Source organism: Cryptomeria japonica, chromosome 4 (assembly GCF_030272615.1).
Source record: "Cryptomeria japonica chromosome 4, Sugi_1.0, whole genome shotgun sequence".
NCBI lineage: Eukaryota > Viridiplantae > Streptophyta > Pinopsida > Cupressales > Cupressaceae > Cryptomeria > Cryptomeria japonica.
This window is the reverse complement of record NC_081408.1, coordinates 278,147,714-278,173,561: the sequence shown is the minus strand read 5'-3', so window position 1 is coordinate 278,173,561 and position 25,848 is coordinate 278,147,714.

Here is a 25,848-nt window from a genome sequence, read left to right as displayed (position 1 = left end):
TCACCTTGTGCTTTGTGTTTTGTGTCTATTATCCTTGGGTTTATCTCACACTTGGGGGCTAAATCCTTGCGATAACGTGCTCCTTTCCTTTCTCATTTCTTATGTGTATCACTACATTAAAACAATCACCCCTGTTGAGGCATGTGCGATCGCTTTAATGTAGGGGGGCATACATCCCGTTCATATCTTTTCAAGATACTTGAAAATTTCTTCGCAAATTGAGCTTTGCCTTGAAAATTTTTGATATCTTTCTTGCATGACTCATAGTGAGGGAACCTTACTACTGACAGTCATGGTTCTCCCTCATGATCTTCCATTTTACTTTGTCAATCGAAGTCGTAAGATCCTTATTCCACTGGGGGCTTGGTGTGTCTTGCCTCCTTGACGTGGTGAAAGTCTTTCAATATTGTTTCCTTGTACTTTATCGGAAGTATGAGCATACATACTCCCGCTAAAGTGGGGGCTAAATGTAGCGTCCTAAAATTGTGACACTTGCAATTTCGACTGCATTTCGGTCTTCACGATGGCGACGCAACACGCAACCTAAATGGAGACCCCGAAACCTGATTACGACACTGAAAACTGCATTTTTCAAGCACCCTGGCCTGAACCTCCTTGCACCCTGCTGTCCCGGGAGGTGGGACCAGAGCGCCCAGCGCCCTGGTCCCCCAGGACCATGGCGCCCAGTGCCCTGGTCCCTGGGTCCTATTTTGGGCCCGGTCTCCTTTGGACTTCGGGTCTTTATGTTTGCAAATTGGAAAATTATCTTTCCTGGTCGGCCTAAGGTCGGGAAAATCAGTCTATCAGCCCTAAATGACAAGTATATAAACTACATTTTCCTCTCCCATTTGGGTAAGAAGGTCATATATGGAAAAGGCATGGAAATTATACTCAAGCATTCAAGCATTCAAGCATTCCTTCAAGCAATTGATCATTTCAAGTCTCCATTCAAGGCTAAGTGTTGCATTCAAGACAAGGATTCAACCATTGAAGAGGAGATCACATACTACATGCTACATACAACATACTACTACAACATACAATATACAACATCTATACCTTCTCACATAAGGATACAAACATCCTTACAACAAGGTATTAGTACTTGTTTTACATTACAGACATTTACATTTACAACATTGCTCATTTCTTGGTTAATTCCAAAACCGGGGTTTGACCTAAAGGCAAACCCCTAATCCCTAACCCCCCAATCGTCTTCACTTTTCTGTGTGTAGGTTGCAGGTACGCGACTGAAATTGAAGATCTGGAATCCTTGTGCAGAGACGAACAGATCCCCCTTCGTTTCGCAGATTTTTCGGAGGACCGTGGCACTCGGGCGCCATCGTCCCGACAACTTTTTCTCAAATTTGCAGGACAGCGCCGTATCGACATTTTACTGCTAATTCTAGGTCCGCAGCTTCATCCTATATCCCTATCTCAGTTTATAAGTGAATCTTTGTCACTTTCTATGCATTCCTAGCTTAATTCTTCTATGCACATTCTTTACAAAAGAGGGTAGCCTTGCTTTCTTAACCCTTGAAACACATTTAGCATCCAATCTTGCATTGTGTGGGATTGGATCTTGTGGGTTTCAACCCCTCTTTTGAATGTAAAGTCTCTCCCCTAAGTGAAAACCATCAACCCTAGTGAATCTCCCTTCTCTCTCCTTGGAGTTGGAAGAGGGGAGAGCAACTAGGGTTCGATCACGATTTTCCACTTTACACCTATGTTGACACTTGTCACCATTTCATTGGTGCAAATTGTGCACATGGATCCCCAACTTTCAAACTCAACCCTTGATTGAATCTTTCAATCCTGGTCATCCATTGCTCTGTTTTTGCTATAAATAGAGCTCTCATTCCTCCATTTTAAATAATCCAAATTTGTAGTATCACACTTATGCTCAAATACATTCGAGCTTTCATATCATTTTCATGCTCATCATTTTAGCCTCTTTGAAATCAGGAATTAGTCTAAATATGCATGTTTAGAATACTTTCTTTATCATTTAGCTCAATCATATACTAATATATCATGTTAGGATAGTATTCATACTAATCTTGTCATCTTATCATTTAGTTTATTGCATTTCTAAGATCAAGAATAGCTTAGCATACCTTTCATACTAAAAACTATCAAAGCATCCCTCGTTCTTGCATTTGCCATCCCTAAACCATTTTGCTCAGTGATCTAAGAGCAAAAACATTGGTTTGAGGGACATTGTGAGATAGAGAACCATGGGACCCACCTTGGGAAGCTGAGTAATACGTTATTACTCCATAGCTTGCATCAAGAAGCCCTGTGTGTGTGTGTGGATAAGTCCTTTAACAAATATTTTCACATTTTAAGTTTTAAAGACCCACTTTTCCCGCATAGAGGAGTTATCAAATTTGTTTGTCTAAATTGCATCATAAGTTGAAGAAATGTTGGACGGGTATGTGTTATTTTCAATTATTGACTGCTAATTCATTCATCATTGTTTTCGAATCTCCTTCGGTTAGAGATGAGGTTCTTAAATTTGAATATCACTGGTTTTGGAATAGCATGATCTCTGTTTTGGCTTGGAAACCTTTTTTTGTGCCTGATTGGTCTAAACCTAAAATTTGTCCGGTATGGTTCAACTTGCCTAATTTTCCATTCAAATTCATGGATCCGGAGGTTTTGAAAATGATTGGTGATAAGTTTGGCACTTTTTTAACTTCTAAGTTAGATATGGTGGATGGGGTGGTTCTGGTAAAAAATTGTGTTCTGGTTAGTCCTGATTGTGTTTGCCCTAGGACTTGTAATCTTAAGTCTAATGATAGAATTTGGTGGCAACCGATTGATAAATTGACTAATGTTCTCCCTTTGTGTTCTTTAATTATGGATGCACCTTTTTATTTGGATTTTAAAATGGGCAAGTCCAATAAACCAAAAAAAGTGGTAAATCATTTTGTTATGCCCAAGGATGTTGGTCCTAAAGCTTGTGAGCATTTATTGAATTCTACAACTTTGTCTCCTGCTCTCCCAGAGCTTGATGTTAATATGTTAAAACATCCTAGGTCTTCTTTGAATAATAATGGTGTGGAATCTCCTGTTAAGCGTAGGAATGTTTAACTCTATAGAATTTTTGGATAACATCCCAAATATGAAAAACAATAATTTGGGGTTGGGATTTAGGTCCGAAAATGAAACTTTGAATAAGGTAATTTCCTTGAACATTTTCATGGGTTCTCCAAATGAGCAACATTTGTCCCAACAGATTCAGGATTTAGTGAAGGATAATGATAGGAGGGGTAATATTTTTCCTTCAGATGAATCGGTTATCATCCTGGATGTTAATGCAGTTCTTCAGGTTAATGAGCTTTTGAATACTCATGATATCCAGCTGGATGAGCATTTAACTAAGTGGGTTGTTAATTCTATTGAGTGTGATTTGGGAAATATTAATAAGTCTCTTCCTGTATTTTCTTCCAAGAATACATTTGAGGTGTTAGCTTCTAAAGATTCTGAAGAGATTTTAGGAGAAATGGTTTCACCTAATTGGAGTAAGAAACTACCAATTGTCCAATCAAGTATGATTTTTTCATCTCCGGTGGCTTCTCCTCGTAGGGGAAGACCTCCGAAAAACAATAAAATTCAAATGGAGATTGATGCAAGTATTCAAAATACCCTGTTTGCATCTCCTAGTAATAGGCTAGGGAAACATTTTTTTTTTTGGGTAGACCTAAAAAGTTAGGTCTTTTTTCTTAAACATTGGCAAAAAGGGCTAAGAATCTAGCTTCTAGCCCCAGGTTAGTAGGTCGGTGGTTGTTAAGAGGAATTTGCAGAATTCTTTTGGAGATAGTAAAATCTCTCCAACCTTTGGGAAGAGGGGAGCTTCTGCCTTCCCTCGAGGACAATGAGGATCATTTCTTGGAATGTTAGGGGCTTAAACGCCCCTAACAAGAGATGCTTAATTAAGTCTAAGATTGACTTAATTAAGTGTGATGTTTTTTTTCTTTAGGAAACTAAGTTGTCTTTAGAGTCTGCTGATGTGATTTTTTCTTCTTGGAAAAGGTGGAAGCATGTTTCTATTTATTCTTCAAGGGCCTCTGGTGGTTTGGCTCTTTTGTGGAATAGTTATAATATGTTTCTTTTCATACTAATTAGATGTTGTCTTTCATCAAGAGTAAGGCCTCTAGTGTTAAATTTTGGCTTTTTAATATTTATGCTCCTTTAGGTATTCAAGATAAATGTAAGTTGTGGAGAGAGCTTGGAAGGATCTCCTCTCTTTTGAGATGGGGATCTTTTGTTGTTTTTGGGGGAGATTTTAATGCTACTACTGATCTAAAGGAGAAGAGTGGTGGTATTCTTCCTAACAAAAGGATCAAGGATGATTTTGGGACCTTCATGGCTAATGTGGGTCTTTTTTATTGTAAAACTCAGAATGACATTTTTACATGGACTAATATGAGAAGGGTTTTTTCTCAAATAGCTGAGAGACTAGATAGGTTATTATTATCTAAGAATCGGATTGATTCGGATGTTGACTTCTCTTCTTCTATTCTTCCTAATCCGAGCTTAGATCACTTTCCAATCTCCTTCTCCATTCTAGAGGACAAACCTCTTCACAAGTCTCCCTTTAAGTTTGAGCCTATGTGGTTTAGAGATCCCTCTTTTCTACCTTTACTTAAATATTGGTGGGAGTCTACTCCCTTTGTCTCGGGTTCTATAATGTTTCAAATTGCTAGAAAGATCAGTTTTTTAAAGTTGAATATTCGACAATGGAACTTAGTTCATTTTAAGAATATTTTTGAAGAAAAGTAGAGAATTCAGGATATGATAGAATGTTTGAATAACCATGTGATTTAGCATGGGATTTAGCTAAGGTTCTATTAAGGTTGGGTTTTTCTTATGCTTGGGTAAAATGGAGTCGCTCATGCATATCGTGTGCATGATTTTTAGTAATCCTCAATGGTTCTCATTATGGTTTCTTTTCTTCTTCCAGAGGTTTGAGGCAAGGAGATCACCTTTCTCCTTTTTTATTTATTCTTCTTGTTGATCCTTTAGCTAGGCAATCAGGGCTGCTAGATCGGGGGGTCTTTGGTGAGGTATTAGGATTTAGAATTATCCTCAAATTATTTCTCATTGTCTCTTTGCTAATGATACTCTATTGTTTGGTCATGCTTCTTTGTCAGAGGCTAAGTTAATTTCACATATAATTCAAGAGTATGCTTCATTTTCTAGTCAGAAAGTCAATATTGATAAGTCTAATTTTTTTTTTCTTAATACTTAACTGTTTGTGTAGAAGAGATTGCATTCCTTTTTGGGTTTTCAGATTGGTAACCTTCCATGTATATATCTGGGGATTCCTTTTTTTGTTAAGCAAGATAAGTTTGGTTTTTGGGATAAGGTTATTTTGGCCATTTCAAAAAGAATTCTTTCTTGGAATCATAAATTGATACTAATTAAATTTTTTCTGAATTCTTTCCCTATTTATTTAATGTCAGTATTAAAATCTCCTAAATCTATTATTTTAAACTTGCAAGATTCCTTGAGGTCGTTTCTTTGGAATAACAATAAGGATGGCAAAAAGAGGCTACCTTTGGTTGCCTGGGAGAAAATCTACCTTCCTCAGTATTCAGGTGGTATTGGTGTTCAGAATTTGGAGAATCAAAATTTAGCTTTAGGGGCCAAATTGGTTTGGAGATTGTATGAGAGGCCAAACTCTCTATGGGCTTAGATTATGTTTGATAAATATCTAAATAATGGTCCTAGAGAGAGTATTTTCAAATGTTCAAATTTACCTTCTGGTTCTATAATTTGGAATTTCTTATGTAAATGTAGAGCAGTTATTATTCCCCATCTCTCATGGGTTGTTCATGATGGAAGGAAAACTAGGTTTTGGGATGAATCTTTAAATGGACATTGCTCTTTGATTAATATTAGAGATTGGTATCCCTTCATAGGTCTCCTCACCTCTCTTTGGGGTGTGTTTGTGGTGGATTATTTTGATATTGTTCTGAATGGTCCTCTAAAATTGGCCAAATGGAAGTCGATTGATTTCCTTGATGTGGATCTGCACTTGAAAGTAGAGTTTTATAAGTATATGAGTGAAAGGTTTGTTACTCTCTCGGATTCTGAGGATGAACTTATTTGGACCGGGAATGCCTTTGGTAAGTACTCTGTTAAGGATGGTTATATCTCCCTTTTACCTGCAAATTCTTGCTCTTATTGCCCTTATAAGTTGTTCTGGTACTTGGCTTGTTTACCTAAAGTTGGCACCTTTTCTTGGTTGGTTGTCCAGGATAGAGTTCTAACAGGTATGAGGTTGGATAGATTAGGCATTCCTGGGGTTTTTCCATGTGTTCTATGTAATAAGAACCTCGAGTCTTCTTCACATTTGTTTCTTCATTGTGATTTTGCTTATGACTGTTGGAATTGGTTGCTGAGTAAATTGGGCTTATCCTTTGTTATTGGTAAGGATCTTGCTTCCCACTTTTTCTCTTGGCCTCTCATGTTTTCCTCTTCTTTCTATGCATGCCTTTGGCTTATTTCTCCCTCTATTTTTATCTGGAATATTTGGCTTGAACGAAATAATAAGATTTTCAAAAAAGTGAGTTCTTATGTATTGGATGTTCTGCAAAAAATAGAAGCCTCTATTTCAGAGGTTGCTTTGTCTTATATTTATAAGAATTTGGGTAATCAATCTTCCTTTTCCCATTGGGATAATAGGGTTACTAGGGTTTGGAAAGCCCTCTCAATCTTACCCTCTCATGGCTTAGTCTCCAAGAGTAACAATTCTTGTGCCATGCGGTTGTTGGCCAAGTGGAAACCTCCTCCTTGGGGGCATTTTAAACTTAATGTTGATGTTGCCTCCCAGGGAAACCCTAGGAAGGAGAGGGTTGTGATGGCTATTTTTCATCATAATGCATAACTCGTCCTTGCTAAATGTCATGATATTGGTTTTAGCACTAATAATTTTGCGGAGTATCAAGCTTTATCCTTGGGTTTGGATATGGCAGTCTCTTTAAAGATCAAAAACATAGTGATTGAGGGTGATTCTATGGTTATTATTCAGAGTGTCATGAAGAAGAAATTGAATTGTTGGAAGTTGCAGTATTTGCTTGATCATATTTTACAAAAGTTAGATTATTTGGATTCCTTCTTGATATGTCATTGTTATAGGGAAATTAACACAGTGGCAGATTTTCTGGCAAATCTTGCCATTGATAGCAAGGCTCATTTTCGGTTGGTTGATTCTAATGAAATTCATTCTAAGGTTTGGGAAGGAGTTCAAAATGTTTAAATTCTTTGCATATCTTTTGGGTGTTTGCCCGCCCTCCTTGATTTGTTAGGCTTATGTTCATGTTCACTATATGGATGACTTTGTACATGTCTAGTATTTGATGTAGAAATTATATTTCTATTTTTATGTATTTGTCATATATGATGCCAGTCATTGGGTGAGGGTGTGGGTAATCATGATACATTCAAGGGAGGTGGCATGTGTGACTTTAATGGTTTTTGTTCAATTTTCATGAGAATTTGGCATGAGTAAGATTTTATTATGCGGCACGTACCTGGGCTATTATTTTTTGATGATGTTTTTATACTACCTTGAAGCTCGTTATGTGTGAGTTTTGGTCATGGCAGGTTCTGCATTGTTCTATGATGTTTATAATCATTTGTTGGTGTTTGTGATCTCTCCTACTTGGCTTTTATTGATGGTTGTCAAGTTTTAAATGTTGTTAGTCAGTGTGGAATATCATATCATTGCAGTTTGTAAATGAGATTTATCATAAATTTGTTATCACCATGATGGTAAGTTGATGGAAGCCTTTTGTTATTACTTCGATGCATCTTTACTTCATTTATTTAGATTGTGGAAAGCTGCATTTTGCTTTACATGTTCTGTGGATTTTTTGGAGTGTTTGCTTCTGCAAATGTCGACTTGCTTGGATTTTGGAATATATAGAGTGATGCTCAAATCTGGGGTTTTGAAGGAAGATAATATGGATAATTATGAGAAGCTTGGTAAGGTTTTTAACCTATTTTCTCTTGAGGTGGCTTTTGAATTCCACAAGCTTTTGGGGAGTAGTTGGTTGGAAATTTGTCCTAATATTTCTTATTTTGAGATTTTGTCTTGGTTTGTTACTATCGGTTATGATATTTTACTTGATGTTGAATTGGTCTGCCTCCTAGTTTCCACATTCAATTTTCCATCAGTATGTAGTCAGGATATAGTTTATTCTGCCTTGGATAATTATCATTTTTATGTGGGGTATTTTTATTATGGTGGTTTTCTTCCTTCCATGAGCTCTTGGGTAATGGCTAGTTTGGTCAATTGTTGTTTGAAATAAGAATGGGGCTAATATGTGATACCATAGATGATACACGAGCTTCTATGGATCTTCTTCTGTATTGGGTTCCTAATCAGCTTGTGGACAAAGCTTGGGTTGTTTTTGAGGCTTTGCATTCGTTACTTTCTTTGAGTTTCTTGTTCTTTGCTCATGCTCGGTTGGAATTCCCTCTAAGGGTTATTCCTCCTCCTGATGCAACTCATGATCCTCCGGTTGAAAGCACTATTTCTTGGTTTTTACATATCTGACTACTATATCTTGGAGTTGTGGTATGGTTTTTTGATGCAGGTATGGATAATTTTGGCTTTATTCAATTTTGACATGCTGGAGATTTGGTCATAACTAATGGGCTCCATAGTACCTCTGTTTGATCTTTGTGAGGAGTTTTTCTTAGATATCCAACTATTCATTTTTTGTAACTAGCTGATGCTCCCCAATTAATATAAGTATATGGGATCTTTGTTGTTTCTACATGATCTTCTCAGGGAGATTTTTTGCTATCCAGCTCTTTATTTTGCATCTAGCTGGCTTTGTATCTAGTGATGTCCTATGGGACCTCTTTGTATAGTTTCAATTGTATAGGGTAGGGTGGGTCTTCTCGATATGTAACAAATTTTGTAAGGGTAGTTTAGGTTTTTATTCAAGGTGATAACTGGAGGTTTTCTTGCAAGTTCTTTGCTGCCGGTATGTCATTTGAACCCGTTGTAAAAATTATGAAATATAATAAAAAAAATAGTGGCTTGCCCACCTTTATTGAATTAAAAAATTATATAATATTAATATTTACTAATTTAATAATAATAAATTTCAAAATCTTAAATTTAATATATTATGACAAGTTTTTAAATTCATATAGAAAAATAGAAACGATTTAAAAAAAATCATTGTTAAATATTAAACAAAAACAATTATATCTTATTATTTCAATTACGAGAAGTTTCTAAATTCATATTTAAGATAATCTTCATAAAAATATTTTAAAAATTAAATTGACTAATCATTATGCCTCTTAATATAGATAATGTTTGACCCATTCATGGGTTCCTTAGGGTTAATCCTCTCTACAAAGATTTATGTATTAAGGAGGAGATTTGGTCAATACCTGAGTGGGGTTGAGTTAAGATTAATTTCGATGGGGCTTCAAGGGGTAACCCGGGTACCTTTGGAGTGGGTTGTGTGGCCTATGATGATGAAGGGAAGTTTCTTTTGAAAGGTGCAAAAAGACTACAAGATGGTACTAACAATGACACAGAGTTGCAATCAGCTTTGTTAGCGACTGATTTGGTAGTGAACATGAAGGCCTCAAAAGTCCATTTGGAGGGAGATTACCAAGTTGTGGTTAATGCTATTATGAAAGGTGTAACACTGAGTTGGAGATTGAATAAGTTCATCACCTTAATATGTGCAAAATTAAAATCTTTTCAAGATTTTTGTATTTCTCATGTGAGGAGAAGTGGAAATGTTGTTGTTGACTGCTTGTCTAATGTGGCATGTGAGCTATCCAAGGGTGAGGTGAGGTGGTAGGATGGTAATAACAACAACGGTAAATGGAGTTAAGACAACCTGCTAAGTACAATACTATCGCATATGTGCAAAATGTAGTTTTTACCTATGTTAATGTGTCGAGGCTGGCTCGAGCATTACAGGCAATTAATGTCGAATGTTTCTACAATGGTGGTAGATGTTGAGTGAGCCTCATTAATAGTTTGAAAATAAATTTATGCTCATTCAATGCGGCAGATGAGTGAGTTTGGTGGTGGTGATAACAATTTTTGTGCAGAGTTTGATGATTTTGTGTGGCTTTCAGTATGGAAGCTAACTTCACCCTCAAATCTTTTGGGGTTTGGTTCTTGTTAAACGGCTGGAAAATAAGTTTTTGGCAAGGGATCTCTTGTTTTTAAGGGCTATTCAACTAGTTCTCGATGAGGAGGTGGTTGTCATTGGCCACATATATCGATCGAGGGTGGACATATAATCCTTAATTATGGTGTGGGGGCTCGATTTGGGCTATTCCTATGAGGAGGTCAGAAAGGTAATGATGGCAATAGTGTCAAGAGACTATCTTCTTAATATGGAATCTTTGTTGGAGTGGGCGGTCTCGGGTTGGGGTTTTAATGTCTCTGAAGGCATTCTAGAGGAGCAGATAGAGCTTTTGGGAGACACATAAGGATTCCTTTCCTGCAACGCTGAGAAGAGGTTAAAGCCATATTTTGTGATGATGTGAGTAGAGGGTGGGAAGGACTGAAAATTTATATTCAAATTATAGAGTTGGAGGAAATTATTAGGAAGGTGAGGGAGGAAGCTATGGTGGTGGATGAGGTGTGGAGGGAGCGACCAATTACCAAGCACCTCTTTCTGGAATTAGCAAGGCAAAATGTGATAGACATCCGAACGGTTGGTGGAGTATATAGGGAGGGAGATGCATCGAGTGAACAAACTGCTGCAGAGGTGAAGAAAGAAAGATGAAGATATGGAAGACCAGGGTACCTCTTGGTATCATTCTCTTTTTTTCTATCTTTTCTAAAATCGTAGCCTTCAGTTAATTTATGTTTGAACAGTATATGCCAAATTCAGTTTGACTTGATGTATATGGACATTTTCTTTCTCGTAAATGTGGGGTAGGGTTTGAGCAAGGTTTTAGTTTGAGAACATCAACTTTTTTGTAGGGTGGTTTGGAGGACTTGTGGGTAGTTTTTTTGGTGGTTTATGGTTTTTTCTTGTTGATGTGTTGTTTTAGTTATATTTAATAAAATCATAAATATTATCGATAAAAAAAATATATATAGATAATGTTTTTTTAAAAAATTGACAAATTGGTTGACGGCCAGATGCATGTCAACTTAAATGACTTTCATTTTTTTTGAAGGTGAATCTTACATCTGTCTGTGAGCCTAATATGCCTCTCAGCATAAATAAAAGTAAAATTAATAATCATTAGATGAGTGGTGTAGGAGCACCTAGCTCATTCTCAGCTTCTTTTTCATCTCAGGTTTGATTTGTGTTATTTTAAGTTGGAAAGTTGTTTAGCATGCTTTTTGAATTTTTTCTAGGTTGTTTGGATGATTTTTGAACTCATTGTGTGGTTTTGGTTTCCTGTTTTTAACTTTTGCTCAAAATTGCCAGTTTTGGTGTTGCTTGGCAAAATGTTGTAAAAGGTGAGTTTTTAGTGTTTTTTTGTTTTCAAAAGGTTTTAGACATGTTTTATGTTTGGGTTTAAGGTATAAGAAGTTTTTTTAGATGATGGTTAGTTTTGGAGGTCAATCTTGCATTTTCTAGGCACCAAAAGTTGTCATTTAGGCATCAAAATGTCAAAATTAAGTGCCTTTGGACATGTACCTGTCTGTACAGGAGGTTAACCAACTTGGAGAGGTATTTAAACTCCTGTTTTAACTTTTGTAAGGGTTGATCATTCAAAGTTATGAGAAGTTTTGCAAACTTGCACTAGTTTTTACTTGGTTTTCTCTAGTTTTTGGCTCCATGTGAACAACAGTTCGTACACCTGCTGTACCTGGCCATACTATTCTTGTATTTTCTGATTCTAACATGTTTTCCTAAAATTTTCCCTTTTGTGGCATTTTATTTCATCAAGTTTTGAGTTTTGTGCAAAAATATTTGGTTTTGACAGTTTCATTGCCCAGTCTAGAAATTTGGGCAAAATGTTGACCAACTTGGTTTCTTGGAGTCCTAAAGTGTTCATGGCTTCTCAAAAACTAGTTGGTAAATTTTTTAAGTATGTAAATATGAGTTTTCATTTCAAGAGTGCAGGTACAAGGAGTTTTTATGGCCATTAAGCCCTAGGCAAGTGTGCCATTTGGCTAGGGTCTTGAAGAAACTTTAATGCTTTACTCTTCTATAGCAAGTGCATTTAATATTGGAACAGACTTGCCTTGATGATGAAGCTTGTATTCCAAGGCAAAGAGGTTTTCTAAGCCATGAGGAGAATGTTTCCATGTTTAGTTTGTGAGAATAATGTAAAAACAGTGAGTCACCGTTTTAAAAAGCAATCTCCTTTCATTAGCCTACTCTCCACCATGTGTTGGAGCTTGTAAGGTTGTTGTACCTCCTTATAATGGCTTTCAAACAAGCACAAGGAGTGTTATTTATGTCATCCATGAGTTTGGAGTTGCCAAGATCAATCAATGATCTTTGAGGCAAGATTTTTGGAATGCCCATTTGTTGTCCCAGTCAACTAGGACTGAGTTTTACTTTTTTTTTCCTTGAAGTTATACTCGTATTCTTCTCCTCCTAAATGATAGGAATGAAGGACAATAAGTCAGAAAAGATTGAGCCTTGTTAAGGAGCACTAAATAGACTTTTTGTGAGGAGTTCTAATAGTGAAAGTGCAGGTCACAGTGAACTACAAAAAATAGTGAAAGACAAGGGGCAGCAACAGTCAGCTTAACAGTGAATTAATTCCATGTTGTAATTGCCTAATGCCTGTATGCAGAGATAACAATATTCTCTTTGTTTATAAATGATAGGCATGCTTACATTTTGAATCTAATTGGTTTTGGTTACAAAAGATGTGTTTGAAAGATGCAAATTTGGAAAAGTTGTAAAATGTTGCATTTTCCTCATAAGCAACTTTTTGTAAAAACTTGATCTTTAAACTTGGAAGTGTAAATCTTCTTATTTGTGGCCTAATTAGTTAGTACTATGATTGCACTAAGGTCTCTTGTCCATATTGGAGGTTTATAGGTAGAATCTTGGTTTTTCACCATCAAAACCCTTCAAGACCCTCCTTTTTCACCCATTTTTGGGACAGTCACAGAGAAGGACTTAGGGACCCCCAAACTTGATGAATCTTCAATACATCCCAAAAGGGTATCCAAAAATATGAACCTTTCAGTCTGGAAGTCCATCGCTTGGATAGGGTGAGCACAAAACCCCAAAAGGAGGGCTAATTGCTTGTAGCCTTTTTAGGCCTTAAAATTGAATTTTGGTCAAATCGGGTACACAAATGGTGAATGAAAAGAACAAAAGTCATAAATACTAGTTAAAACAAGTTTTCCTCACATTAATTTGACACCTTTTGTGGGACAGACCCCAAGAACATAGTTTTAGCAAGCCAGAGTGGTTATGGGGTTGAAGCCTTTCAGCATACAAGAGGTCTTGACTTAGGGAGGTGAAACAAGGGGAAGTTTGAGATGGTCTATGAACCTTTGCACTCTGATTACAGCAAAAATTACTTGAAAACAATAAGGTCCTATACTTAGTGAACATATAAGTCACTTGAGCATTCCACTTGCACTGCCTCCCTATCAATGAGGAGGCAAGATGTTTAAAAAAATGACATTTAATTAAAATCAATGCTATTACGAGGCTTGGGGTTGTGTCATATCTATTTAACTAATATGTCTCCATATACTAAACTATTAAGAAATGCTCTTTGTGAATCATTCCTTGAGAATGACATGTACTTAGATTCGTAGCCCTATCAATTGTCAATCCTCAAGCGGGTGTGAAAGGGTATCCATTACACCACTCATATTACTTCTTTCATAGTATGAGGTGAAAGGTTGATAATGATGTTACCTATACAATGTTTCTGATGACATACATTACTTTATCATGATTAAGTATAATAGGTATTTTTATAAGGTATTGATAAAAAAAAATTGTTGGTTGCATTTTTTAACTAAGTGTAAAGTTTTTGGCATGACAATTAGATTATAAAAGAATGCATGTGATCATATAAGGAATTACCATCTAGGTGGCTAGTATGTATTGGTAGAGATTAACATCCTTTGTTTTGGCAGAATTGTATGAGATGGATGTCATGATGTATTATTACATGACTGTGGTATGTATTTTGGTGTTAACATAGATATAGTTTATTATCATGTATTTAATGAAATTAAGTTGATGGATTTTATTATAAGAAATAAATGTTTGATTTATAGAATTGTGAAGTGAGTTATTACATAGGAAATGAACCTTTATGTTTAATGAATAATAATTGATTGTTCTCAAGGTAAATCATTGATGTAAATGTTGGATAAGTGTATGAGCCTAGTTGATTATGGTTAAGGTTAATAATAAATTGATTAGACTTTCTTTATTGGGAATGACACTTAGAATAGTAGTTGTAACTAAACCAATAATGATATAATCTTATCTTCATTGCATTGAAAGTTAAGATATTAATTTCATTTAGTTGCCCTAGAGTTTACGACTTGTTAGTATTACCTTATTTTTTAATATAAAAATTAGTAGTATTTGTTGTTTATCATGTTTACTCATGTGAATGTACCTTCATTAAGTTATAAAAAAAATTCTCTACCGCTTTTGTAGATTGAATCTAGTTTATTCACATAGGTTTTCTAGGCGGGCATTCCAATTTATAACTACAACCAAATCAAGGACGAATTAATTCCCTACTACTGATTTAGAGGATGTTTCTTGGTGTAATAAAAAAATTAATATTTAAAATGTATATGCATCCTAAATTATATTATTTTAGTTTTTGTGTGTTTAATTTTTTTTCTCAAAATCATCACTTTTACTTTTATATTCAAATAGAGTAAGTTGTTATATGTCATTGTGTCCTCATTTCTTTGAAATTTTCAAAATATAAAGGACATGGCACAAACCTTTGATGATACATTATTATGGAGGTGTTCTTTCCCATCACATAAGTGTGCATGAAATGGACTATGGTATCTAGTCATTAAAAATGGGATAATTGAGTTTCAATTTTCCAAGTTCATAGAATTTTTAAACAATTGAAAGATTGCCAGAAAATCATTGTGGACTACTATTTTTCCTTTCTTTAAATAAATATAATTTTTTTTTGATATTTTATAGACTCTAGGGTGCATTGGGGTTTCTTCCAAATTTGTGACATATGAACTTTTCTTAGTAACTAAATTTATCCTATCGTAATATGCTTTTCAGAAAGCATTAATACGGAAAGCCTTAAAAATAAAATAAAATAATCTAAATGATTAGAAGAACAACTCTTTATCTATTCGAACTAACCTAACTATACATGGAAGATAGATAAAGTGGTAATTAAATTAAGGTGATACACGAAAACACATTTGTTAATATTAATCTCTAGTAGAGCATTAACACATCAAATAATAATCAATAAAAACTAATTTTAAGCATGATCACCAAAACGTAGGATAAAATTTGTCATTTATAATTAATTTTAGAAGAACGATAAAAGAATCATGTCTTTATGGTTTTTTAATATTTTCTTGTATAAATAATAATGTTCTGTGAAAAGTGTAAATCTCTAAACACAAATAAAGGTTATTCTAGCATTTGAAAGAAAAACAAAATAACAAAGTATGGGTACACAGCTAATAATACTTGATTTTACAAGTAAAATCTAATTCAATAATGACCCCAATGCTCTAATTTGTGAGAAGTTACCTAGTATATAAAATAATAAAAATTCTCTCAAGAGCAATTAGGGCATCAACCATTATAATGGTGCATTAACTCCCCTATTAATGTGAAACACAGTAAATTAGTTGGGTTGTAGCTAATCTGGTTCTAAAAACATCATGATTTCGATCATAGGTCGAAAATTACAGATGTATAACACGAATTAAGGTTTCTCACATTTTGAGAACTAGTGTTAAAAGGGTTTGATAGGGGATTATATCATATAATCAATCAAGGTCTAGAGAGATGGGTAGATTGGCAATAGTAGCAGTGCTTCTATTTTGTGTTATATTGGAAACATCCATGGCAGCAAGGCCTCTACACAAACCTTCTGTATTATTTCAATCCATGCCCAGAGGTTCTGTGCCCCCATCGTGTGCAAGTGGGTGCAGAAACTATGGTTCTTCCAAAGGTAGCACAGGGTGATCATGTCTGGTTGGTTCAATTAAAGTAGCTCGAGCATCTCTTCCACATCCCAAGTTTCATGGTGGGTCTTCTGGAGTCGAAAAATCTACTTTTGTAGATCAAAATTCGTGAACAATCTTGAATTTTCTAAAAAATTAGAAAAATATTAGTCATTATGAAGTCGGTGCATTGAATCAACTCACTGAAAGCCATCTGAATGGCTATCGGACTATTGAATCTTCTAAATGGAAGATTTATCATAGTCATATAGTTATACACGATAGAAGATAGGAATTCAAATATTGTTGCCTTAAACTATATATCAAATATTGTGTCACAATTCACTCTTTAAATAATTCTTTAAAAAAATATCTATGACCTTGTTTATTTAAAAAGAATAAATACATCAAGATAAGTGACAAAATAAGAATCAATGTACACAAATATCTAATGTGACAAGACTGAAGCAGAATTTTAAAAGTAGTTCCGCGTGCGGAAACTCGTAGCTCTGTCCTGACCATTCAAACAAACACGGGTCCTCAAATGTCGGTGAATCCCAAGGGTTGCTCTGTCCTGACCAATTACAGTTTTAGGGGCAATGGCTACGCAGCGGACAAACCCACTGTTTTAGGTGACGAGGAAACCAATAACGGATATTGGGTCGAGCAAACCAATTACAGCCGTCCCTGGTTTTAGGTGCCTACTTTGGGATGCATGATATAAAAGTTTAAATGAATATAAACAAAATATGAATTCTGTCGTCTTGCAGTTTGAAAAAAGCACACCATGAATGAATGTCAGTGGATGCCATGTGATTGTTCAGTACTCTGTGCGTGGAAACCCGCAGAAGGAGCTCAATGCCATGTCGTTTGTTTTCTTGGCGTGCTGTTTACAGTCGAAAATGGGGTACCTCGCCTTCCGTATTCATTAACTTGTTTCATGTCTTCCTTGTCAATTCATTAAATTTGAGCCAGACAAGACAACTCCAAAACGATTCCCATGATAGCTGATGAAAACATAGTCTAATCTTATCGCAATTATTTTAACATGTGCAAGTATTTTGTTTTGTTTTCTTTTGCTGCTCTATATCTACTGTCTTTAGTTTAATTAAGCACAGGTTGATATATATATATATATATATATATATCAACAGACATATATATACATATACATAGAACAAATGCATGAGACACACTCAAACACATAAACAAATAGACATACACAAATAATGACATACTTAACTCAAAATGAGGAAACAAATTATAACTCAATTAAAATTTATAATTTTCAAATAACAACAAACAATGAAATGCCTTACCTAACAATCAAGTTACTCATGCCCCTAAAAATTTGGCAAATATGAAGTTATCATAAATTAAATTTTCATAATCCAATCAGTACACCTTGTCCTATCAAATGGGTGCAACACCAATTCATCCATGCAAGAATTTGAGTGTATAATATAAGTTTGACATCCACACAACTGAATAGCATCGATTACAAGACCAACAAGTTTGACATGAATGACAACACAATATAAGTTTCCAACATGGATGTGTATAATATCACTAGATGTTTATTCTTTGAGTATGTTGGGAGTTACTATCTGTAATGCCTAAAATCAATGAAGGAAAAAAACAACCAAAACCCAACTCTTTTTTTTAAATGCTTAAAACGATACCAATGTCATTATTCATAGTGGCAGATTAGCCCTCATATATATATATATATATATATATATATATATATATATATATATATATATATATATATATATATATATATATATATATATATATATATATATATATATATATATATATATATATATAAAATAAGCCATATGTTCATTAACATTTAAGAATATATTAACATAATATGTAGTGACTTTATTGTATATTGAAGTAATTTTACATAATAAATATATCATCTTATTTTTATGCTACTAGGGTTCTCATGAGAATAAATAAATAAATAAACGATAGTTGATTAGCTATGGTTGAGTGAGTAATTGAGATAACCAATCAAGATTTTCATTTTGTGAGGATGACCAACTAAGGTGGGTGGTAGAATTCATATGAGTACGGGAGTTAAAATTATGTGTTCGAAACAATAAATAAATAAATAAATGATTGTTGATTAGCTATGGGTGAGTGAGTAATTGAGATAACTAATCAAGATTCTCTTTTTGTGAGGATGACCAACTAAGGTGGGTGGTAGAATTCATATGAGTAAAGGAATTAATATTATATATTGGCAACAATATTAATAGTTTAATTAGTATCCATGCAGTTAACAATAATAACATTATGAGGATCCCTCTTGTCCCATTAATTATGATGTTAAACCTCTTCATAAGAAATGATAACAATGCTTTGATATTAGGTCTATTCCTATTGTTCTTTTGGAAATGAACTTTATCAATATCAAATATTATTTTTTATGTTACTAGTACCAAAACAAATGCTAAACAACTTCATTATTAAGTGTATGTTATCTAATTACATTAATATTACTATGTGGTTATCCATTTGATGTTGATTTCATTGGGTTGTTATTAGATTTAATCTTAATGCTAATATATCAATATCGTTACCAATATCATTAGTGTAACTACCCAATTGAGCTTACTTATCTCTAATATATTTTTTTTATTATCACCAATATGGTCATAGCTATAATCATAATATTAACTTTGATATTAATAATGCTAATAATATCATTTGATTTAATAATAAAAAAATTAATGATATTGATGCCAATAAGTTATTAACACGAATGCAAACACTGAAATTTTCCTCACCTTGTAAGAGTTTAAAAGTCATGAACAAGATTGGTGGATTTAGATGCTCACTTGCTTAACTACAATTTTACTTTAACCTTTAATAGCGTGGCTAATGTTAATGGTAAATAGGTGATTTAAAAAAACAGAGGATAGTTCTCTATTTATCTAACGATTTTCTCCTGGACTCCCTAGGTCTAGCTGGCAAATTGGGGGGAAGTGGTCTCATCATTCTGGCATGGTCCACGTACTCCCATGGTCTGGCACTCTAAACCCTACTCTAACTATGTTAATCACAGTGCTCGAATTCAATCATTTTATTTATAGTCTTTCAATAGTTTTAAGTTTATTTTAAACCATGCACAACTCACCTAATTAATGCATTAACAATTATGTCCGGTGTCATTAAAATTTTACTTTTCTATCATTGAAATACTACCTTTATTAATATCAACTTAATCACGGGTTATCTTTGTCTTTCTTTTAAACAATTTTGATGTTATACACAATTATGGGTCATTTCTTCATATTAAAATGTAGTTTGTAAATAGAGGATTTGATTTCTAGGGAAGCTTTTGATGGGGTGGTTAAAAGAAATATTTTTTTTTAATTTAAAAGGATGGTTAGGTGGGATTTTTTTAAGGAAATACTTCAAAAAGAAGTTTACATGTGTCAAGATTTATGATGATAGGTTTGAAATAAAATGATAGGTTTGAAATAAAATAACCATAAATATTTTGAAAATGAAATGGTGCTCTTCTTAGAAATTATATCTCCTTGTGGTAAGTCAATCTTTAGCTTTATTTTATGTTCTTGATCATTTGTTATTGCATAAATCTCATGCACATATTCCAAGGTGACAACATTTTAGGGAATATGTGAGGGTAGAGCATCGGGACTACTAAGTGGGTTACTAGTTTAAAGACAAAGATGTTGAGCAGCAAAGGGAAAACCAAGAAGAGACAAGTGAAAATTCCCCTAAGATATAGCTGCAATATTCTATTTCTTGGTGCTTTTTCATTAGCTCAACTATCCTGTGATGTATATTTTCTATGATACAGTTTGTATAGGTTGATATAAGGGCTTTGGTAGTTGGTTTTTTGGGTTTGTATAGAGATTTTATGTTGGTAGTTAAAGTCTCTATTAAGCATTGTTTTCGTAACTATTTTGATATATTGGTGGTTGTAATTATCTCTAAATGTGCTTACTTTTATTATATTACTATATATTTTAGGATATATGTCTTTAATTAAAAATTAGATAAATTGATTAAAATTTATGAAATCAATTCAAATATTTTTAAAAAATATTAAGAAACTTTAAAAATAAAATAAAAATAACTACCTTATTTTATTGAAAATACTAAAAACTAATGGAACTAGAAAGCCAAGAAATATCTCAAAATTTTGGTGGTGGTGTTTTGATATTTAATCATGAAAAATGATAATCTAATAATGATAAAATTTTAACATATTATTTTATGTCAAAACTAGCTATTTATTAGTCAAAATAGAATTCTAGTTGCATGATGCTTGGGTGAAAATTAGAAAGTCTTGAATTGTAGTAGTTATAATATCTATTATTATAAACAAAATTATTTTAGTTTTTATGTGTTTTAAGTTCTTTATTTCTCTAAATAAATTACATCGTTGGATTTTTCATTGCATCATGGATGATAGCCAAGACTTCGACAACACTTTTTTTTATGTAAACTCTACTCATCCATTACACAAGTATGTGCAAAATGGTTCAGATTTTTTAGTCCTAAAGAATAGAATATGTAACTCTCAAGTTTCCAAGTCCCTAGAATTTCTATAATCATCAAAGGAATCACCTAGATCTTTGATGAAACATCATTGGTGGGGCATTATTTTCCCTCTCTGACAAAATTGAAAGTTATTTTATTATTTTAGAGAGTTTAGTTTCTCTTGGGTTTACTTTGAATTCAAGATATTTGAATTTCGCCTAGCCTACTATATATATGCCCTCCATAATGCATCAATAGGAAATTATTACATGTTGTGGGACATTGGAAATTAAAATAGTCTAACTGATTAGAAGGCCAATTCTATATCAGTTACAACTAACCTAACATGACATTTAGGATATAGATAAAGGGATTAAAAAAAAAAGGTGATGCACCAAACACATTTCCTAATGTTAATATCTCATTAAGCATTAACATAACAACAAATAGTTAAAAATAATAATTATGGGCATGCTAGGGGAATATAAAAGAGAATTTATTATTTATGATCTGAATTGTAAAAGAAGGATAATGAGAATCACAAATTTGAATATTTTGAATATTTTGAATATTTTATTGTCAAAAATAAATATATTATATGAAAAATGTAAATCATTAAACATAAATAGAAAATTATTCTATGGTTTAAGAGAACAAATAAATAAATAATGGTGCATGGATTTTTCTATGAATGTCACTTATTTTGAATGAGAAATGTAAAAATAAACTAGAGCATTAACTTTAATTCATCAATTAATATATACAATAGTGTAACGTGAAATGGTTTGTTCTAACCTTGTTCTATATATCCAATATTGGATCACATTCTATATAATTCTTTCAAAGTTGTATTTGTGACCCTTCTATATTTAAAAAGACTTAATGTATCAAGATGAGTGGTAAATAATCTTCAACAAGAATATTTTTACAAAATGTCTAATACTCTATAAAATACCTGTGAGTCAATAGCTTAAAACTTATCCAAATGACAATGTGTACACATATCCAATATGCATACACATTATTATGAATAGTACTGTAGACGTATAAAAATGACCATATTCCTAAATGAATATTTTATGTTCATTTCTATGTTTAATTAAATCCAATTTAATTAAATTATCCGCATTCCTCCATTTAATTAAGTAAAATTACTTAATTAAATTCACTATACCATTTAATAAGATAATTCATTTTATTCAATTAAAGCCCCTATCCACTTTTTAATTAAATTCAAATTTAATTAAAATAGTTATCCTAAATTAAATAAATCTAATTTATTTAATTGCAGGCAAATTGAAATAAAGCAGTTTATTTTAATAAAACCCATTTTCCCTCACCCACTTGCAAAATCCTACACCTCCCACTTGCATCCTAAATCCTATTCCTAATTCTTCTAGAATCCATATAATCCTAATCAATTAACCCAAAACCCATCCATTATCCCTTTCCCCTAAATTTGAGGAGGTCACTTCTCAAATTTGGAGTAAAGTCTTCAAAATGCATTAAAGCCTTTATCCTAACTTGTTGAATGCCCCCAAATTTGGAAGGACTCTTACAAAGTTATCCACAAAGTCTTCATAACCATTAATGTTTAACGCAAACCCTCTTACATGGTTAAAGAATTTCCATAAACTCAACCTCCATCTAACCCAAGGGCCTCATCAAGCATTTATTGCTTTGACCATGGTTATCCTTAAACCTTTGCACAAGAGTTTATCCTTTGGGTAAAAGCTTTATCCAATGGATAACCTTAACCTAACCTTAACCCTTAACCCCCAGGGTAACCATGAGGTCTTCTCAAGCATTTAATGCTTCTTACACCTCATCTCAACCAACCTTATGTTGACAATTGTCACCATTTCATTGGTGCCAATTGCAAACATGGATTCCCATCTTTCAAACTTGGCCCTTGATTAAACCTTTCAATCCTAGCCATCCATTGCCCTATTTTTGCTATAAATAGAGCTCTCATTCCTCCATTTTAAAGGATCCAAGACTTTAGCATCTCACTTATACTCAAATCCATTCAAGCTTTCATATTTTATATGCTCATCATTTAGCTTCTTTTTTAAATCAGGAATTAATCTAGATATGCTAATTTAGAGTATGTTCCTTATCATATAGCTTAAATCATGAACTAATATAGTATGCTAGGATAGTTTTGTTTACTAACCTTGTCATCTTATAGTTAGTTTATTGCATTTATAGCACCATACATAGCTTAGGATGCATCTCATATTAAATCAATAAAAAGCATCCCTCATTCTTGCATTTGCCATCCCTAAACCATTTTGCTCAATGATCTGAGAGCAAAAACATTGGTTTGAGGGACCGTGCAAGATAGAGAACCATGGAACCAACCTTGGGAAGTTGAGTTATACTTCATGACTCCGTAGTTTGCACCAAGAAGTCCTGTGGGTGTGTGAGCAAGGCACCATAGAGCTCCATTTTCCACATTTAGAGTTATATTCTCTTGCTTTTCCCACACATATTTCTGGCACCCACCATGGGGCATTACCCCATATGTCTAATTAGTTTTGAAATATAACCACTTTTGCAGGTCCGCGAAAAATGAGAATTAGCATGTTGGAATCATTCCCTAGCGCATCTAGTTAACAACCTAGCTCGTCCAGTTCCCTATTCAACGTGTTGGGTCCATCATCTAGCGCGTCAAGTCCGTTTATTAGTGCATAAGAATATTAAATTTTTCGTATAGGTCTCAGTGCGGGAAAAAAATAGAGTAGCACTTTCAGCACACAAAGTAGCGCACCCCGAAAATAGTGTAGCGCATCACCATCTTCTTTTAGCGCATCACGGATATTTTGTAGCGCATTTCAAAATCTGTAACCAGGAATTAAAAAAAATAGACTTGTTGAAGTCCACCAACCATCTAACATTTTCAACTTGTTTTCTTGTAGTATTCTAACAAATCTGTTGCAGATGGGAGCTTAAATTTTAAAAATATTAAGATAGTTAGGATTTTCTCTAACTTAGTTAAGTTAGTTTAAATTTATAAACTTCTTCTATTCTTAAAAATTGAACTCACTTATTTCCTTTGGGCTATAAAAAGAACCACTAAACAGAACATTTCTTGCTTTCATAGGAGAAAACCTATTTTTGGGCTCTAAAAAGAACCAAACAAACATTCCTTTTTTTACAAAACTAGTTATAAAAAGAACCTCACCATCCTTTGGTGTATGAAAAGATTCATTTTCAATTTTTTTTTTTGCAAAGGAAAGAACCTCAACTAAAAATTTTGTTGACATCAAAGAGGGAAGTTATTCCCCTTTTGTTTACCGATTTTTTTTTTGTTGACCAAATCGAACCTTTTGCTTTGTTGACTCGGTTATTTCCTTAGATTAAATAATCACTGATTTGGGGAAGTAAAATTAACACCATGCTTTTTTGAAGCAACATCTCCCAATATAGGTTAGCAAATCATTTATCTTGAAAGGCTAAAAAGAAAAATTATTTGCCTTGTCTTGAAAGTGGAAGGAATATGCTCTCCCCTTAACTGGGTGATCAAAAATACAGACCACTCTTAAAAAACTTTCTTTACTTCAAGCAGTAAATCCTTTAGCAGGCCTACCTTCCCGAGGAGTTGGAATCAACCCTTAAAGCCATTTATGGCTGGTGTGAAGGGAATGACCTAAGTGGGAAATGGCTTTGACACCAAGTGTTCCAACCCACTATAATCAAAAGTGGAAAGTGATGAAAGTTTTTTTCAATGGTTGCGCGCAACGATTAGCCTTCCCCCAGTATCCTCGAGATACATAAAGCCTTTGTTCTAAAGGTTGGGAAGCCTCCTGAGGGAGTTTATCACTAACGACCGAACAGGAAGCCTGATTATGAGCCATAGAAATAGAAACTTTGAATCAAGTCAGTAACCAGATATTTATAATATCATAGTGCAAGGGTGGGGAAGAATCCGCCCCCAAGATTACTCACCATATATCTCCCGAGATAACTACTGAATTGTGAAGCAATTCACTTTGAGTTAATTTCTGGCAAAAGGCAAAAAAATGGGCGCCCTCTAGGAGGTGACACGGTTGTTTGAGCTGATGAAGTATCGAGACTAGTGGGCTATGATGTTATTTATGATCTTTGAATAAAGAGTCTTTCTGAAGTGTATTTTTCGTATCCAAACCTGTTAAAACATTGAGGATTTGAACACATCCTCACATAACATACACTTTTTGTTAGATTAGGCAAAATGGTTATCTTCTTTGTGCTATGCTTGCATTTACTACTTCAGAAAATCATCCATCAAGGCTGAAAAACTCACAATCAAATCCGAAAAATTACAGAAAAATCAACCAAAGGAAAAATCAAGGCAGATTAGCACGTGGGAACAACTCCTTAGTGCGTAGGGTATTTCTATTAGCACATCCAAGCATCAATTTAGTGCGTCTAATCCAAACAATAGTGTCTTATCCAAATTCCAAAATAGTGTTAAACAATTAGCGCATCGGGAAAAAAGTCTAGCGCATTGAAGCATCAGCTTAGCGCGTGAAAGCCAAACTTTAGCACGTCATAGACCCGTACTAGTGCATAGCCTTTCAAAGCAGATAGAAAACAAAATTTTAAATAGTCAAAACTTTAGCGCATGGCTGGGGGCAGCCTAGCACGTGTGGTCATTTGTTTAGCACGTGAAGTAAATTTAGTAGCACATCTTGTCTCTGTTTTAGCGCGTGACCAAAAACAAAAAGACAGGGGGCAAAACAGTGAGGCATTTTGAAAATTTTGAAAATATCTATAGAAGCCTCTTTTCGTCAGCATCATTTTTCATCAAAGCAGAGTAGCAAAAAAAAAACTTTAAAAGCTATTTCTTGAGCAAAGTTTGTGTCAAAACTAATGTTGTAAAAATCTGAAACTGATCGCATGATAAAACATATCTATCCTATCATAATCCGGAAACCTCATCACAAGTATCAAAAGAATCCTTTACCATCTCACGGATTTCATCTCAAAAACATTTGTTTAAAAATTTCAGGTTGTCAAAACAAGTTTCCATATCGGGAGGCTTTTATCCATATCATTTGACACGCTTTGTCATGAAGGGGCATCTAGACCTTCACTTTGATAGAGTAAAACTTGAATTTTCAAACCAGGATCAACTGAATCCAAAACAAATCAAAGGAAACCATTAATCACTTATGTATGACTAATCCCCATATTCTGAGAAGAAA